The sequence below is a fragment of the Astatotilapia calliptera genome, chromosome 6 (genome assembly GCF_900246225.1).
Source record: "Astatotilapia calliptera chromosome 6, fAstCal1.2, whole genome shotgun sequence".
NCBI classification, from domain to species: Eukaryota; Metazoa; Chordata; class Actinopteri; order Cichliformes; family Cichlidae; genus Astatotilapia; species Astatotilapia calliptera.
In genome coordinates, this window is record NC_039307.1 from 19,739,910 (window position 1) to 19,746,400 (window position 6,491).

The following is a 6,491-nucleotide window of genomic DNA, read 5'->3' on the forward strand; positions in this document are numbered from 1 at the left end:
GGACTTGCTGGTGAGCTTCGACTCATTGTGCTGCTGTATCACCAGGGTGCTCTCGAACTTCAGTGCCAGAGCTGATGGACGGGGATTCACCTTCAGGATTTTCTGGTACAGAGCAGAATTCACGGTTGTATCAATTACTGCAAGTCGTCTAGGTTCTAAAGCAGTAAAGCAGCCACAGACCATCACACTAAGACCACCATGTTTGACTGGTGCTATGATGTTCTTTTTATGAAATGCTATGCTAGCTTTACATCAGGTGTAACGGGACTCAAACATTCCAAAAAGTTCATGTTTTCCCAAACGTCATGGGAATCATGAAGATGTTTTTTTTGGCAAATGTGAGACGAGCCTCTTCTGTGGATGGCGTTTTTGCCTAATCTCTTTGTTATGACTGAATCATGAACATGAACTCTTTTGTGACTGTCAAGGCTGATTAAGCCAAGTGTTGCAAGTGGACTCAAATGCAAAGCTAATAAAGATGACAGATTAAGTTTTACAATCTTTATTTAAAGACGAGGAAAGGTTAAGCAACACGAGGAGCACAAGATGATCACAGGTGAGCTTTCCAGTTCTCCAGGGAGTTGACTGATGGGAATAAATCTGTAAATTCTGTAAATGTAAAAGCTAATGTCTAATTAGTTCATCCAGGGGAATGATTTTCAAAGTATCCACAGAGACTTGCAGAGATTAAAAACCAAAACAAACCATGACAGTGTCCTTCTGGATGTGTTGTGAATGTGTTGGAGCAACATTGGTAGGCTTGCCCCACCCAGGAAGGATCGCTATTGTTCCAGGTTTTCTTCTTTTGTGGAAAAATACTATAACTGTGGTTTATCGGAGTCATGGGCTAAGAAATGGCTTTCTAATCCCTTTCATAGTCAATTCTGCAGCAACTCTGGAAGAGAATCTTTCAGGAATGTTTCCAGCACCTTGTTGAATTTATACAATGAAGAACGAAGGCAGTTCTGAAGGCAAAACACAGTAAGCTAGTTGCGTAAGTGTCCATATCCTTAAACTAACAGTTTGCTGAAGCACCTTTTAATTTGATCATAGCATTCAGTCTTCTTGTGTAGGAGTCTATCAGCATTTCACATCTTGACTTGGCAATGTTTGCAAGACAGCAAGAGCAGCTCTTGTGCACTGCCGTCTTCAGGTCACACCATAGACTTTCTATTGGATTTAGATCTGCGCCATTCTTTTTTTGATTCGGATGTGCTCTTGGGGTTATTGTCGTGTTTAAAGGTGAAATGATTTTTCTGTATTGTTCTACTTTCTATAAGTTACCTGAAGGTTTTGGAATATCAGTGACTTGATATCCCCCCAAAATGAATGAACGTAGGCAAGAAAGCTACTGCAACACCAAAGGAGCTACGTTAATTTCTGGCAAGCACTAGTTTTGTATTCTGCATATGTCTGGACTAGGGAGTCCATTTGCAAGATGGAAGTCTTTTCTAGGAAAATCACCTCCATCCAAGTGCAGCTACAATTTGCAAAAACACAAATACACCAAATCTCCCAAAAGCATGCGGGAAATGTGTTATGTTTGGTCCACTTTACAATAAAATAACACCAGTGGTAGCAGTTTCATACTTTTGGGATCCTTTCTTCAGCTGTAACTGGGGCTTTAGTAGCTATTAAGGGAATTATGCATGGTGCCAGTCACTTTTTGCCCTGTATCCCTTTCACAATCAGAGCAGATGTGAGGTTTGGTCCCAAAACTCAATCATGACAATGTTTGCGTTTAAGAAATATGGCTTTGAAAAACAGGGGGTAGTGGGACCATGAGTTTATCACTGAGAAATAATGACATTTTATGGGTTTTTTACACTGTTAAATGACGTGGTCGATACATGTGGACTAACTTGTCTGATATTTGGCACGCTATGTTTGAATCATATTCCAAAGACAAGTCATTTATTAGATAAAAGAGCAGAAAACAAGAGGTAAATAAAAAAGGAATGGCTATAAGGTCATGCAAAAATTGAAAGTGAACTGGATGCACTTGAGGATTTGGATTTTCTAGTGTGTCTTTGAAAACTACCAAACTGAACCAGGAAAAAATACATGAACAGTCTAATACACACGGAGGCTGTGACTGAGCTCCTACCTCATGTAAATATGTTTTAACAAGGACAATTCATCTCCTCAGTTCATCCACTTGCATTTTTAGCCCCTCCCCCTTTTTATGTGTGTGTGTGTGTGTGTGTGCATGTGTGTGTGTGTGTTTTTTGTGTGTGTTTTGTGTGCATGGTTACATTCTTTATTTGGGCGGACTGACTTCCCATCAGGCTGACTTCATATTTCAGTTAGTGATAGTTTGAATGTCTTATGGCCACAAGGCAACCTCACTTTCAAATAACACCCAGACGCACGTATACACACCCTCCTGATACACCTGCACCTGAAAAACCTAGACAAAAAGTACATAGGAACAATTACAGTGTTTGTTCCTACAACGGTGTGTGCAATTACGCCATGTCTCCTGGCTGCTTGTAGTGAACACAGAGATGTGATTGTTCCCTAAGTTGCCCAAGGAGACGATATACCATAATATATCTCAAAGTGAGAGTCACCACCTGATGGCGCGCGCACGCGCGCACACACATACACACACAATATGAGTCTAATATGAGGCTGGAAAACAGACGTCATAATGAACGTAGATCAGATAATCACTCAAACACTTATTGTAATTTATGGCAGTCAGAGTGCTGCAAAGCCATCTGAGAGCTGGCAGATAAGGCAGAGATTATATCCATGTGCTCCTTGGTTCGTACTGGAACTTTTTAAAAGATGCCGTAAACAAGAAACGCATAAATTTGTTCTTTACATAGCTGGCAGTCTGTACTTGCATGTCTGCCAGTTTAAATCAGAGGCATCAATATATGTTTTTGTCATAAATCATAATGATCCATATCAGTCTGCAATCAGAAATAAATAATAACGCAGGGACAGGTGGAGAACAAAGACAAAGGTGTGTCACGTCGGGTACAATTAATGAGGTGCCTCGTAACATTTTATGCGTAATGAGAGACAGCGAGCAGGTACACCTGGAGTGTGTTTAAAGTGTGACTTTTGCTGGGTTTGATTTTGAAATGAAAGGCCAGAGGAAAGCAGCAGCTTCGCTCCGCTGCTCTTTCTGTTTTGTGTCATTGCTGCGAAGGGAGCGACTCTTCACAAAGAGAAACCTCAGACATACAAACTGTCTACAAGGATGCCAAAAGAGAAGCATGTAACACAGCAGACTCTCCGAAAATCATTGTTTTCCATAACAACCCCAGTCTGTGTGTGTGTGTGTATTGATACAGTAATAAACCCACAGTGAAAGTTCAACAAAGTGATAATTATGGTTTATGTTTTTATTTCTGTCTGAGCATGTCATTGCTTTCCACAGATCACACCCTGCACTAACATTTTGTGTGTGTGTGTGTGTGTGTGTTTATTTGTGTGTGTGTGTGTGTGTGTGTGTGTGTGTGTGTGTGTGTGTGTGTGTGTGTGTGTGTGTGTGTGTGTGTGTGTGTGTGTGTGTGTGTACTTTTATTGCTCATATTGTGGGGATATAAATCTGTTTAACTACAGTTCCACTGTGGGGATCTGTCTTCATTTTAGGGTATAAAAAGCAAGTTGTGATTATATAAATCATTACAAATTTTTATTTGACTAACAGCTCCACCTCGTTGTAATCACCTTTTTCTAAAGAAAGACAAACAGTGGAGAAGCAAAATGCGGCACGTCTTTGAATAGATCGTTTTTATTATGTGTACTTTCTCCAGAACAAAGAAATAGATTTCATTTCAAAAAACTTCTACTGCCCAAACAAATCATTTCATAATGGAGTCAGAACTGATACACATGATGTCTAAATATTTATAATTAAATAGAAAATACTAAACTACATACATTTAGTTAAATTAGTTTGTGAACCATCTATGAACATCTATGAATCTGGATATGAGTGTAAACAAACTGCAGAGCATCTATAAAGGCTATAAAATTTAAATTGGTATTTGTAACATTTGGTTAAAAGAGCAAATAAGAACACTGCTTTGGTGCCTGGTGGTGGAAATCATGAAATTCTAATCATTAACTGTTTGATTATGTTTAGCCACCAAAACTTCAACATTAACCCAAAATGTTGAAAAATGACACTTAAGTGTATCAAGAGCATTAACGTGATAACATAGGGGTTCCTGATCAATTGTGTGCTGTATATGAGGAGGTTGGAAATGTGTGCAGAATGAGGATGACTGAGCAGTAGCGAAGCCTTTATCTCTCAAATAATACCGATCTTTGGTAACTGTAAACAAAAACAGAATATAGATTCATTGGCCAGTTTATTAGGTGCGCCTGTTTAACAGCCCCAGAGTGAAAATATCCAATCAGCCAGTCTCATGGGAGCATTTTAGTTTGTAAACATGCTCAAGGCGACGTGGGGATGTTCAAACCCAGCATTAAGGTACTGGGTACCACTGTGTCAGCTAGCAGCAGGAAACTAAGGCTATAGTCAGTTCACAACCAAAGTTGGAAAACAGAAGACTGGAAAATTGGTCTGATGAGTGTCAATTTCTGCTATGACATTCAGATGGTTTGGACAGAATTTAAAGTAAACAGCATGAATGCATGGATCCATCCTGTTGTGTGTCACTGATTTCATGCTGCTGGTGGTGTAACGGGGTGGTCAATTTTCTTGGCACACTTTGGATCCTTTTGTACCAACTGAGCATTGTTTAAACACCACAACCTACCTCTGTATTGTTGCTGACCATGTCTGTCCCTTTATGACCACAGTGTACCAGTCTTCTGATGGCTGCTTCCATGTCAAAAAAGCACAAATAATCTCAAACTAGTTCTTGAAAATTTAGTGAGTTAGTTCATTGGCCTCAAATGGCCTCCACAGTCACCAGATCTCTGTCCAACAGAGAACCTTTGAGATGTTGTGTAACTAAGATTCAGTCATGGATGTACAAACAAATCTGCAGCAGCAACATCAATATGGACCAGAATCTCTGAGGAGTTCATACCATGAAATATTATGGCAGTCCAACCCAGTACCAGCAAGTTGTACACAATAAAGTCACTGGTGAGTGGAGTACATCCAGTGTTCTTTGTGCCTGTGCAATTCTTTGATGTAACACATAATGTAATATAGAATTACTAAAATCTCATCAGTAAACATTATTTATAATTGTATGGCATAGTATGGTAAATTTGTTGAATGACAAAAAAATTGCTGAGCTCTGTTCCAGCTTGCTATTTTACTGCTGAACTAGAGCTGTGACGCTGCAGTGATCCATATCTAAACTGCATGCACCATCCAAGAAAGCAGTTGACAAACTGATTAATGTACTCACCAACAACCAATTGGAGAAGGTGTATGGGTGGCACCTGGTGACCTCACAACTCTTGTTGTATTTATAACCAAAGATAAGGGAAAAACATGTTGTTCCCCGTCATGTACTGGGATCATAGTCATTATCAATGTCAGGGTGGGTTGATGCCACAGCAAGCTAGCAGCAAGTCGGAGCATTAAAAAAACATGCAACATATGAGGACCAGTGGTGAGCCAAACTCTGTTTCATCACAGAGAAAGATATAAAATATAAATCTAAGTTGTTAGAGAATGAACCTATATTTGGCAGTAATGAATATCACACCTAGCAAGAGCTCCGTTCGGTTGTTTACTTTGGCAGTGGAGGAATGAAGTATGTATCGCCATGTTTCATCTCACCTGTGTGTTTTGAGAGGCTTGTGATTCCTGTGAAATCTTAACAGCCATCTGCCCACTGTCAGTCTCTGTGCCTCCATCTGCTTCCACAGAACTACCTTTATTGTTTTTAAAAAGAAAAAAAAATCTGTTGTGCATTTTTGCCATTGTTTACCTTTCAAGCTCTACTACATTCATACGAGTGGTGGTATTGTTATTGCTATGGCACCTAGTTGGGCAAGTAATACAAGGATACTTTCAAGAAAATACTAATAAGGGATTAAAACACATCCCTGCACTCCATGAATTCTAACTCAACATTTGCTCTAGTAAAAAGGCCATTGTGAGATTTGTTATGATTCTGACGGTCTCACGCTTCGATTGCCAAGATGTCTCCAACTACAGATAGTGAAAAAGTTGTTATGACTCTGCGAACTGACTCACCAGCAAAAAAAAAAAAAAAAAAAATTGTAAATGCTTGCTGCTGACAGAAAATGAGCTGGGCGTAAACTGCTCTTTAAATTCAGTGCAGCTGTAGGTGTTAAAGATGCTTTCTTATTGTTTCTCTTTGAACCAAAAGAGACATGTTTCCAATCCTGTGCCAGCAATGTGCGATCCAAGAGTTGCATCAGAGCTTCTTTTTTTTTAAACTTTGGGTGTGACCTGCACTAGAGGTGGGGGGGGGGGGGGGGGGGTGTCAAGTTTTCTTTGAGTTCAACCCAGCCCAGTGTTGGTGTGTCTCTGTGCCTTCAGGAGTCAAATGCTTCATGCATGAACAACTTAGGCT